This window comes from Mytilus galloprovincialis, chromosome 13, assembly GCF_965363235.1.
Source record: "Mytilus galloprovincialis chromosome 13, xbMytGall1.hap1.1, whole genome shotgun sequence".
Taxonomy (NCBI): Eukaryota; Metazoa; Mollusca; class Bivalvia; order Mytilida; family Mytilidae; genus Mytilus; species Mytilus galloprovincialis.
Genome location: NC_134850.1, coordinates 68,705,338 through 68,718,413, shown reverse-complemented (window position 1 = coordinate 68,718,413; position 13,076 = coordinate 68,705,338). Strand labels below are relative to the sequence as shown.

Genomic DNA, 13,076 nt, shown 5'->3' with positions numbered 1-13,076 from the left:
AGCATTATATGACTGATTTGTACGTACATTTGTTTGTTTTTGTTTGTTTTATTTGTTTGTTTTGTTTTTTTTTTTTTTAATTTGGGGGAGGGGGGTTATTGGCAAAGTACACAATCGTTTGACTTGACGTTGTCGTGCATACAAGTTATTTCAAAATTTTAAGAATTAAGGCTTGTTTAATGGAGTAAAAAACATAATCTGTTCACAGAAAGGATACTAAAAAAAATCAGGTATCTGCTTTTCATTGTGAAAATATATAAAGTCAGAATACCTACCGCTCATTTCATATCTTTTTATTTTCATTGCAAACTTTTTTTAGTTTAGTAATAAAATCACTATAGTTCTTGAAAACATTTTATTGTACAGGATATAATTGATAATTATATCGGAAATGTAAAGAAAATGTTAACCAAGGATTTGTATAGCAGCATTTTTGTGTTTACTTATCGAACGGACATTCATATATTAGCGCATGTTTATTTTTTAGAAATTTAGCCGTGCACTAATACATATGTATGACTGGTGCCAATATAGAATAGAACTGAAATGAAATAATTTTATTAACAGTAATATGCAAAAAGAAAATAATAAACTAGTAACAATAGAGTGTGCGTTTTTACATTAAACTAATATATAATGAGTGTGTGTGCGTCCGTCGGACTTTACTTGTTTGGCGTTAGATAATAAATTTAACCAAAATATCGTTCACAAGCACTTGAAAGTTTGGGGTTAAAAGTCTACATAATCATTGACTTTGTATAAAAATTTGCTCTTTTCAAAGCTTATTGAAAATAATACACGGATATAAAGCAAAATAATTTCCTAAAACCCTTCAAAGATTTTTATTCTGCATGTTCTGATTGGTTCAATTATATCGTCATTAAGTGTTTTTTTAAATGGACCTTGGTATTCCTTCACACAATCTCTTTTCACACACTTATTGATAAAGAATGACGAATGCCTATAAATGACTTTTAATTGAATTTGAAAATAAAATCTATATATATATTGAACCATGTATTTATTTATAGAATGACGAATGTCTGGGTAATGTTTATTTATAAATTGATACACGGATCGATTCTATAGATGCAGGTTGTGGTTATTCAATTTATCCATTAATTTGTTGAAGAAGAAAAATAATCATTTATTTAAGGTAAGATGTTGTATATATTTCATTATTTATTTATATTATTTGTTGTCATTCTCCGCCGGTAATTCAATGAATGATAATTATTGTAATTGTTTATAATTGTAAAATGTGTAAACTATGTAATTATTCACTATTATTTTTGTATAATTTATGTCAATTCTATATAGAAATAGGAAGATGTGGTATGAGTGCCAATGAGACAACTCCTTTCAAGTGACAATTTATAAAAGTAAACCATTATAGGCCAATGTATAGTCTTCAACACGGAGCCTTGGCTCACACCGAACAGAAAGCTATAAGGGCCCCAAAAAATTACTATAAGTTGTATTGCTTTTGAATAAAAGACTGTTATTAAAGGACAGTCAAATGATAAAAATATATAAATAACATAAATGTTTTCAATTTTGAAAACACCTGTACCGTGAGTGAGGCTAAACAAGGAAGAGGACGTATTAGTACGTACAAGTCACGTAATTATCCGTCTATAGTTCAATCAGAATATCTATTTAAATTTCCCACGGAGGAATTTCTAAACTTTGTTTGATAAAAATGATAGACGTATATATATATATATAAGACTATTCATATCAAATGACAAACACAGAATACTACAACACAGAAAGACGGTAAACTGTAGCTTCTTAGTTTCTTCAGTTCTATTCGACATATATAACTTTTTACAATTACTCTTTTGCTAGCTTTTTTTTATAACGTATAGTTTCTTATTGGCAAGTGAAGAACCATCCAGCCAATGGTTGGGAGAGCGGAGGACACTGACTAACTCTAATACTGCTTGATAAAAAAAAAGATGTCTTGGCAGTTTCAGAAGTTTGTCTTCTCACTTTTCAGTTCACTACTACTCCACTTCTTGGTATCACTGTCTTTAAACTGTTGTATAAGTCAGAAACGGAGACTTTGTTTTTCGTTCAAGTTTTTTACTTTTAAACCACAACAAAACCTTTACTGTTGTGGCTAAACGAGATATCCCACAGAACTAGGATGAAAAATGTTGTCCTGCTTTTCTTTTGGTTGTTATCTCTGTCTTGTCCTTTAAGTTTTTACTCTATTTGGTCCTGCCTTTTTTAACTACTAGTAGTTTATTTTCATCAAATTTCATCCTAGCCCATCTATACTTTTTGTGACTGTCCCAAGTCAGTCAAGTGGGATATGCTTTTCTCGTTTATGTATTAATGGCATATTTTTTATAGTTTCTATAAAAGATACGAGTTTAGCAGATCATAGAGACACTTGCCCATTGTTGAAGATTCATAGCTGATCTCAAAATAGCTTTTATTGCTTTTTGGTAGTGTTTGTCGATGGGGTTCTGTATCATTTGATTGGGAAAAAAGGAATTAGGGTTTCCATCAATGACAAACAATCATTATATGCTGAGCCCAAAAAAAAAAACAAAAACCAAAGGAACAACGATTGTATTGCTATTCCCCATCATTTGCATATATTTATTATCTCTTTTTATGCACGATAGAAAATATTAAGTGTTACCATATCCATATTAAGGACTCGTGCAAATACGATGAAATTTGCTTTCATAAATTGTTATTTGGATGGAGAGTTGTCTCATTGGCACTCACACCACATCTTCCTATATCTAAATACACATTGTTAGGATTGTAAACCGTTATAAATTACCTAACCCAAATAAAACAAAATCGACAATTTAAGTGGTGAATTAATACAATTTGTAACAATTTTGATATTAACCCGCTTCTTTTTTCTTTTATCTTTCTATCTCTCTAGATGATAACTGATCGACACAGAACAGAGCTAGCTCAAAACGGTTTCGTCGTTATTGAGAACGTTCTGACAGAGGAAGAGTGCGATGAAAGAATCAGAGAATACAAAACATGGCTACAGCAATTCCGAGGTCCAGGCGAGTGGCCCAAATCTTTAAATTCCCTAATTAGGGGTTATAATGCAGGAAACTTAGAACCAACATGGAAGGTTCGGTTAGCTGTTAAATCAGTGTATGAGCAGATATGGAAAACCCCAAGATTATTATCAAGTATTGAAACGGTGGCAATAGGACGACCTCCAGAGGAAGGAGAGGAGGAATTCGCAGTTGAGGGAAAACATTGGCTCCATTGTGATCAAGGTGCGGAGAAGTTTGGACTCCATGCTTATCAGGGAGGCGTGTACCTGGAGGCGGCGGAAGAAGATGATTGGACATTCTATGTTCTAAAGAAATCACACAAATTTCTCGATGAATTCTACGCCAGTGATAAGAAAGTTGCCGAAGAGAGTGCCCGCCATAATTTTTTTAATATTAGTGCGAATAATTTAGAGTGGTTTAAATCTAGGGGATGTGAACTACTAAGAGTTGCCGTTCCTAAAGGTGGCATGGTTGTGTGGGATTCTAGATTGATCCATGCCAATGCAAGGCCTGTAAAGGGTAGAAAAAATCCCGGTCGTTGGCGATTTACGGTTTTAGTCTGTATGACACCGGCTTGTTGGGCTAATAAAAGCGATTTAGAGAAAAGACAAGCTGTGTACAAAAGTGCTGCCATGATTTCCCATTGGCCATCACAAGACGTCCGTGTTGATATTCAAGGATCAAGTGCTCCGAGTGAACAAACCAAAAACATAGTATTCCCGGAAAAAATGTCTGGTTTTGCTGCCACAGATGGAGTTCAAGAGTTGTGTGGATATAAGGAGTATGATTTCAGCAACGTCAAATCAAATCCAGAAATAAGTTATCCAAAATGGAAACAAGTTTTACACAATCCTCCTTCGGAATATTTTTTAGACCAAAGATCAGAACCAATAAGTGAGTCTACCCACGACTGGGCATCTTACTGCACTTTACTTTAATGATGGTTGGTGATGATACGGGAATACAATGGTTAAATACCTTAACTTTGAATTAGACCAGAATAGCCAAGTTAATTTATAAGATCTGAGTGGCCTTCAAGATCTTAACCCTTTTAAACGAATACGAATACTTCATTTCTCATAAAACTACAATCACATAGTTAATATAGAGAACAAACATAAATATAAATATACGGTACAATTACTACATGCATAATGTAATGGTACTCGTCACCAATGTTGTATGAGTCACAGAGACGGCAGCTTCTATCTTCTCTTTGTAGATTTGTATTAGTTATAACTTGATTGTTGAAATATAATAATATAATACGTAAACTGTAATTAGACTTGCAGTTGCTCTGCTCATTCATGTGGGCTCTATACTTAACAAATTAAACTATTGTACTTATTGTTCTGTATAATGTTTGTTAAATGTTGGATTGTAAGCAACAATTATATGTAGATATATCATATCTTGACTTACATCTAGAAACTGACAATGAGGTTCGGTTGAAAACAAAACTTTAAGACAAAAGAGATGATTTCAGCTTCCCAATTGTGAACTTTCGATTTCTATGTAGCAACATTTCAGCAGAGCCTGCATACGGAGTATATATCTCCCAATTGATACAATATTCCCGCGCTTGTATTTCCTATCATGATTTCCTTGATAGAGTGTTGCTGCTCACAGGAAATCTATTAAACCAAGAGTTCCAAATGGTGATTGGGTCCACATGTGGAGAAGCATCTGCTTACCATTCCGAAGCAATTGAGATCACCCCCAGTTTTTGGTGGGGTTCGTGTTGCACAGTCTTTAACGTTTCTATGTTGTTTCTTGTGGACTATTGTTTGTCTGTTTGTCTTTTTCATTTTAAGCCATAGTGTTGTCAGTTTATTTTCAATTTATGAATGTGTTCCTCTGGTATTTCGCCCCTCTTTTCTGTTTAGTTCATATGTAAGGCAATTCCTCCGTTGTTCGAAGTACTCATCAAAGGATGCGACAGTTAAGTGGGATCTATTTTCAGTCTATATTAGAATTGATGGAGATGTCTGACTTACTTGTATACATGATTTGTATAACCCACCACAGGATAGGACGTACCTCAGCAAGGGACAAAAAATCAACACTTTTTTGTTGTTATTATTTCAAAAAAACATATCTTTTTGTGTTAAATACGTTAATAAACAGATGCGCCATGAGCGCATGATACGCCCGACGTCTTGTGTGGAAGTTTTATGCAATAATCATAAATAGTTTCTGAGAAAGTTTTAAGCAATAACCATATATTGTTTTTGAGACACGGCGGGACATGTGAAACCCCCAACCCTGTTTTTTTTTAACAAAAAACTAAATATCACTAAAATAAAATTTTGAATCAAAACCAAAAAGTATACAGATCTTTAGATTAATATAACAAAGAAGTGTGTAAAGTTTTAGGCAATAATCATAAATTGTTTTTGAGATACGGCGCGACATGTAAAAAAAACCCTCCCCCTTTTTTACAAAATACTCAATAACTCAAAAATAAAATTTTGAATCATCACCAAAAAGTATACAGATATTAAGATTAATATAACTAAGAAGTGTTTAAAGTTTTAAGCCATAATCAAGAATCGTTTTTGAGATACGGTGCGACATGTGAAAAAAAAACCACACCCCTGTTTTAGTTACAAAGTGCCGTAACTCAAAAAGTTTTAATCTTATTTTCACCAAAAAGTATACAGATCATTTGACCATCATAAGAAACAACTATGTTAAGTTTCATGAAATTTGGATAAGTCGTTCTCAAGTTACGGTGCGACATGTTTACGCCGGACAGACGGACGGTCGGACAGACAGACGGACGGACGGACACCGGACATTTGTTTACCATAATACGTCCCGTCAAAATTTTGACGGGCGTATAAAAATAATCATTGAAAATATAGATAAACTTCAGCCTTGATAAAGGTGACCCGAATATCAAGCTATTGATATGACAAATACTCACCATCCATACATTCGTCATCCTCTATATAAGTACACGATCTCACAGGGACTCGGTTAGCAGATTAAAATTTTGTAAATCAATGTTTTTAATTTATTTTTTATTATTTCCTGTCTATTTGCATTACTATATCAACGTATTTAACGTTGCCATCACTATTTCTCTGTTTTCTGGCAATGTGCAGTTTACTATCCATATCCATATACTGAAAAAACCTAAAGGGATCTAAGTCGCCATCTTGAATTGCCTTCCCTACTTTAGATAAAAAATAATTAAAAATATTGATAAATTACTATATACCTTACAACAGCCCTCATTTTCTTCCGAAATTATTCTTCTATCACATGCATATTTTGATTTGTGGATTAACAGAACCCTTACGCAGTTTCAGTTGCATTCGTGTCAGAATATTCAAATTTCCCGGCGAAAGCAACGTATCATTCGGAAACTTCCGGGTTGATGCGTTTACTACAACGATAAATCCTTATAAACAGACGAGTGCTGTCCTCTAACTTCATACCTACGCCACACCATGATATCCTTCATATAAATTAAATATCAAACAAAAGTCTTTGAACAGTTAGTGCATGTATTGTTTCAATATCAGATTATCCTCCTATCCTTCCGCCCATTGAAAATATCAAATGATTGTCCCAAACTATCGGGTTGTATTTCTGAGATCTTCTGACATCGTCCCGATATTTTTCAAATCATGGATTTATGCAGTACAACACTTATATAATCAGTGGAGTATGTATGTATATGGAAAAGGGGTAGTCGGTAAAAGTGGTAAAAAAGGGGCCTACTGATTGAACTTCATACATGCATGTATGATAAGTTAATATACTTTTTCAAAGTATTACTCCAAGTTGACCTACCAACCGGCCCTCCCCCTTTTTGATGTCCTGGTACTGTTAGTAAACCTTATAAATCCCATTGAACGTGTCAATATTTTAAGTAACTTCTTCATTTTATTGATGTGTCTACGAAAAAGTCAATGATTTATGTTACCCCGTTTGAAGAAAGGTTCTATTCGTTAACATGGTTAATAATTTTGCACTCGATATGTAATAATAAATCAGGGGACAGCACTCGTCTGTTTATAAGGATTTATCGTTGTAGGAAACGCATCAACCCGGAAGTTTCCGAATGATACGTTGCTTTCGCCGGGAAATTTGAATATTCTGACACGAATGCAACTGAAACTGCTTAAGGGTTCTGTTAATCCACAAATCAAAATATGCATGTGATAGAAGAATAATTTCGGAAGAAAATGAGGGCTGTTGTAAGGTATATAGTAATTTATTAATATTTTTAATTATTTTTTATCTAAAGTAGGGAAGGCAATTCAAGATGGCGACTTAGATCCCTTTAGGTTTTTTCAGTATATGGATATGGATAGTAAACTGCACATTGCCAGAAAACAAAGAAATAGTGATGGCAACGTTAAATACGTTAATATAGTAATGCAAATAGACAGGAAATAATAAAAAATAAATTAAAAACATTGATTTACAAAATTTTAATCTGCTAACCGAGTCCCTGTGCACGATCTATCTTTAAACTATTATTTTAAATTATATTTTTAGAAATAAAAGTAATCCAGACTTCGGTCAATCTATAAATAAATAGGCGATAACTTCATTTAGTCATCCAGACATTTGTCATTCTAAAAAGTATGTGATATGTGATTTTGTGACAGAATTCGATGTTTGTTTATGACAATACTACTGAACCAACCAGAATGAAGCATTTATGTAATGTTTTCGAAAATGAATTTACTTTGTATTCGTCCATTCATTTTTAAATTTTTGGCAAAATAATAAAAAAAAAAGTAATAATGTAAGTACCATTAAATATCTTATTAAGAAGGGATATAGTTACGATACTGTTGTCAGGTCATTAAAGATTGCATATTTTGGCGTTAATATTGATTCACTTATAGGGTCTTTGCATCGGAACTAAACACATTTATTCTTAATAAACCAGTTGTTGGCATGACACAGGTTATGTTCTTCTCATATATGTTATGATGGTATGATACTAAACCCCTCACGGGGAGGATTGTGCCTGATATTCATATGATGAAGACATAATTTTTCAATCAGTTTAATTGAGGTCCGGAGCTGGCATGTCAGTTAACTGCTAGATGTCTGATGTTATTTATGTATTATTGTCATTTTGTTTATTTTCTTTGGTTACATCTTCTGACATCAGACTCGGACTTCTCTTGAATTGAATTTTAATGTGCGTATTGTTATGCGTTTACTTTTCTGCATTGGCTAGAGGTATAGGGGGAGGGTTGAGATCTCACAAACATGTTTAACCCCGCCGCATTTTTGCGCCTGTCCAAAGTCAGGAGCCTCTGGCCTTTGTTAGTCTTGTATCATTTTAACTTTTAGTTTCTTGTGTACAATTTGGAGTTTAGTATGGTGTTCATTATCACTGAACCAGTATATATTTGTTTAGGGGCCAGCTGAAGGACTCCTCCGGGTGCGAGAATTTCTCGTTGCATTGAAGACCTGTTGGTGACCTCCTGCTGTTGTCTGCTCTATGGTCGGGTTGCTGTCTCTTTGGCACATTCCCTATTTCCATTCTAAATTTTAAGTATTTTAAATTTTGAAAACACAATTTACGGAAACAATTAAAAAATCTTATAAGGAAGAGGACGTTATTGTCACGTGATAATCTCTTTTTAAAAGTTCAGTCTGAATGCTATCTGACTTCCCACGGAAGAATTTCAAAATTGCGTTTGATAAATTATTGAAAGACTTCTATAAATAAGTTTATTTATATTAATCACAAATGAGACGACAATGAATAACTCTTAGAAATTCTTGTGCTTCAGTCTTTGGATTTTTCTGAATACTGTAAAGATTGTTCCGCCGCTGTGTCTAAGTCCACCTCGTGTATTGCATTTCTTTTCTGCAGTTGTGCACCATTAAACCAAACAAAAAAAAATTGCCATTAAGCTGAGGGATTATATACGTGTATCTTTAAAGCTTTTTTTCTTCAACAACCCCTTGTCTCTTTAGCCTTTTATATTTGACATGAATTAATAGGTAGATATGTAAGAAGCTAAATAACCAAAAGGGACATTGTAGGAATAATCTTACAATAACTGTGCCTGAAAAAAAGTTGGAAATGAAGTTTCCGAATAATTTCTGGATCTATTAATAGAGGATTGGCGAAAAGTATGTAATAAATCTCTTCACAAGGACTACTGGACTGACGATACCCTCTCGGACAAAAGTATGTTATAAATCACGTCACAAGGTGGTGACTACTAAACTGATGATACTCTCTCGGACAAACAGTCCACAAAACAGTTTTTAAGAAAGTCTTAACCAAAAAAAATTTAACATCGACCAATTAACCATGAAAATGAGGTCAAGGTCAGATGAACCAGGCCAGAGACAACTTACAATCAATCTGCATTACATATAGTTGACCTATTGCTTATAGTATCTAAGATACAAACTTAACCATGAAAACTTAACATAGACAAATAAACCATGAAAATGAGGTCAAGGTCACATGGTGGCTGCCAGACAGATATATCCACCATACAACAAAAATAGATGATATATTGCTTATAGTTAAAGAAAAAAGGACCAAAACACAAAAAACTAGACACTGAGAAATGAACATTGAAAATGAAGCCATGAAGGTCAAATAAACCTGAGAGACTGACATGTTTATCATAAAATACTTCCATACACCAAATATAGTTGACCTATTTCATATAGTATTAGAAAAAAGATCAAAACTCAAAAACTTAACTTTAACAACTGAACCACGAAAATGAGGTCAAGGTCAGATGACACATACCAGTTGGACATGTGCACCTTACAATCATTCCTTATACCCAATATAGAAGACCTACTGCTAATAGTATCTGATTTATGGACTTGACCACGAAAAAATAACCTTGTTCACTGATCCATGAAATAAGGTCGAGGTGAAACGAAAACTGTCTTAACTTTGTTTTCGAGTAGTCACTGAATCATGAAAATGAGGTCAAGGGCAATAGACGTGACACTTTTCTGTATCTTTTTCATCAGAAACGCTTAAAAAGGGATTTTCAGGTTTCAAAACAATAGCCTAAGTTCAACCTTTTGATGAGTGGTGTTTGTTGTTTTGTCTGCATGTTTGATCATATTTAAGTGAAACTGTTGCCAAGTTGGATAAAACAAATCTGAGGTCCTTATATAAACTGGCAGAAATACACTAAAACAACTAAACAGTTTTGATATGGAGGCTATCTCTCATTGGCCCTCATCTTTTCCTGCTATACAGGCCATCTAAAATTGGAATTTCTTTGTGTCCTTTTTCCCTGTTTTTATAAGATATTTTTTGCGGGTCTTATATTGGTATCACGTTGTCGTCTGCGTCGTCAGCGTCGTCCGAAGACGGATTGTTTCCGGATAATAACCAAAAAGTAAACACAATGTTTATTACCACAAAAGGAAGCTTGGGATTTATTTTTGGGGTTATGGTCCCAAAGATTTAGGAATTAGGGGCACAAAGGGGTGAAAAATAGCAGTTATCCAGTTTCAGAAAGTTGTATATTAGTATTTCAATTGTTCTGCAATTGTACCATAAGGGGTTATTGGGTAAACAGTCTAGGAATTAAGGGCCGAAAAGAAAAAATATTGAATAATAATATCCTGTCGATATGCACATCTACATAGTATGTCCTTATTATCTACAAAATTTCAAGAAATTCTGTTGTGTAGTTTCAGAGGAGTTGCGATGACAAACTGTTGCAGAAGTACATTGAAGCAAATAAGTTCAAAGGGCGTAACTCCTAGAAAAAATTGAATTGTAATTCCCTGTCGATATGCACATCTACATAGTATGTCCTTATTATCTACAAAATTTCAAGAAATTCTGTTGTGTGGTTTCAGAGGAGTTGCGATGACAAACTGTTGCAGAAGTACATTGAAGCAAATAAGTTCAAAGGGCGTAACTCCTAGAAAAAATTGAATTGTAATTCCCTGTCGATATGCACATCTACATAGTATGTCCTTATTATCTACAAAATTTCAAGAAATTCTGTTGTGTGGTTTCAGAGGAGTTGAGATGACAAACTGTTGCAGAAGTACATTGAAGCAAATAAGTTCAAAGGGCGTAACTCCTAGAAAAAATTGAATTGTAATTCCCTGTCGATATGCACATCTACATAGTATGTCTTTATTATCTACAAAGTAATTCTGTTGTGTAGTTTCAGAGGAGTTGAGATGACAAACTGTTGAAGTAGTACCTTAAAACAAATAAGTTCAAAGAGGTGTAACTCCTAGAAAAAAAATTGAATCATAATTCCCTGTCGATATTCAAATCTACATAGTATGTCCTTATTATCTTAAAATGTTACATGAAATTCTGTTGTGTAGTTTCAGAGGAGTTGCGATGACAAACTGTTGCAGAAGTACATTAAAGTAAATAAGTTCAAAAGGGCGTTACTCCTAGAAAAAGATTTGAATCGTATAAATTTCCTGTCGGTATGCACAGCTGGATAGTATGTCCTTATTATCTACAAAGGTTTTATGAAATTCTGTTGTGTGGTTTCAGATGAGTTGCGATGACAAACTGTTGCAGTAGTACATTGAAGCAAATAAGTTCAAAGGGGCGTAACTCCTAGAAAAAACATTTGAATCGTATAAATTTCCTGTCGATATGTACATCTGGATAGTATGTCCTTATCATCTACAAAGTTTCATGAAACTCTATTGTGTGGTTTCAGAGGAGTTGAGATGACAAACTGTTGTAGTAGTACCTTAAAGCAAATAAGTTCAAAGAGGTGTAACTCCTAGAAAAAAATTGAATCGCAATTTCCTGTTGATATGCACATCTACATAGTATGTCCTTATTATCTTAAAATGTTACATGAAATTCTGTTGGGTAGTTTCAGATGAGTTGCAATGACAAACTGTTGCAGTAGTACATTAAAGTAAATAAGTTCAAAGGGGCGTTACTCCTAGAAAAAAATTTGAATCTTATAAATTTCCTGTCGATATGCACAGCTGGATAGTATGTCCTTATTATCTACAAAGGTTTTATGAAATTCTGTTATGTGGTTTCAGATGAGTTGCGATGACAAACTGTTGCAGTAGTACATTGAAGCAAATAAGTTCAAAGGGGCGTAACTCCTAGAAAAAAAATTGAATCGTAATTTCCTGTCAATATGCAAAACTACACATGTCCTTTTCATCTAAAAAGGTTCTGGAAATTCTGTTGTGTGGTTTGAAAGGAGTTGCAATGACAAAAAACAGGATTGACTGACAAACGCGTCAAAAACATACCCTCCACAACTTCCTTGTGTGGGGTATAATTGGGGGCCAAAATAATTATTTTTGTAGTTTTCAAACAATTACTTATGGTTAAGTGTATGAATCTCTCTGAAATTAAACCACAAGTTTCCATACTATGAAGGGATGGTTAGTATTGACTTTGGGGGGTTATGTCTCAAAATGTGTCAGAATTAGGGGTAAAAAAGGTGAAAAACAAGGGTATTTCTGGCCAATGGACAATTAAGACAATTTAACAACAGTGTAAGGGAAGTAATTCTGAAACATTTAACATACAATGTTGGGTATGTTCTGATTTACCTCCGTTACACTACTTGTATATTATGTATAAAGAAATGTCAGGTTTTGGACTTATTGCCAAAAAAAGGGGGGTGGTAGTTGTTTTCAATGTTTTCCCCCAAATTTTTTAAAAGTTAAAAGAAATCTTTATTTGCATAATATTGCGCAATAGATTTGTAAGATCTTGACATTTGTTTTGTGTCAGAAACTCATATTATGTCAAAAATTTTATTGCAATCCAAATTCATAGCAGTATCAAGCTTGAATGTTGTGTCCATACTTGCCCAAACTGTTCAGGGTTCGACTTCTACGGTTGTATAAAGCTGCGCCCTGCCGAGCACCTGGTTATATATCAATATATATTTGATTTTCATTCCAACTAAACAGTTAATTTCTTATTTAAAACACGAGTATTGGTGTGACATCACAATAGGAAACTTGGAGAAAGCAAAAATTGATACACTAGTAATTAAATTTGGCCAATCAAGAAGCACAATAAAACAAACCAAACGTTTA

General features: G+C 33.7%; 1 long non-coding RNA gene across 1 annotated transcript; it reads left to right on the top strand.

Moving 5' to 3' along the window:
- The first annotated feature begins 802 nt into the window (after positions 1–802).
- LOC143057185 (uncharacterized) lies at positions 803–4,455 on the top strand. The gene is made up of 2 exons (XR_012972660.1): positions 803–1,156; positions 2,912–4,455. It is a non-coding gene; the product is annotated as an uncharacterized LOC143057185 (long non-coding RNA).
- The last annotated feature ends 8,621 nt before the right edge of the window (positions 4,456–13,076 follow it).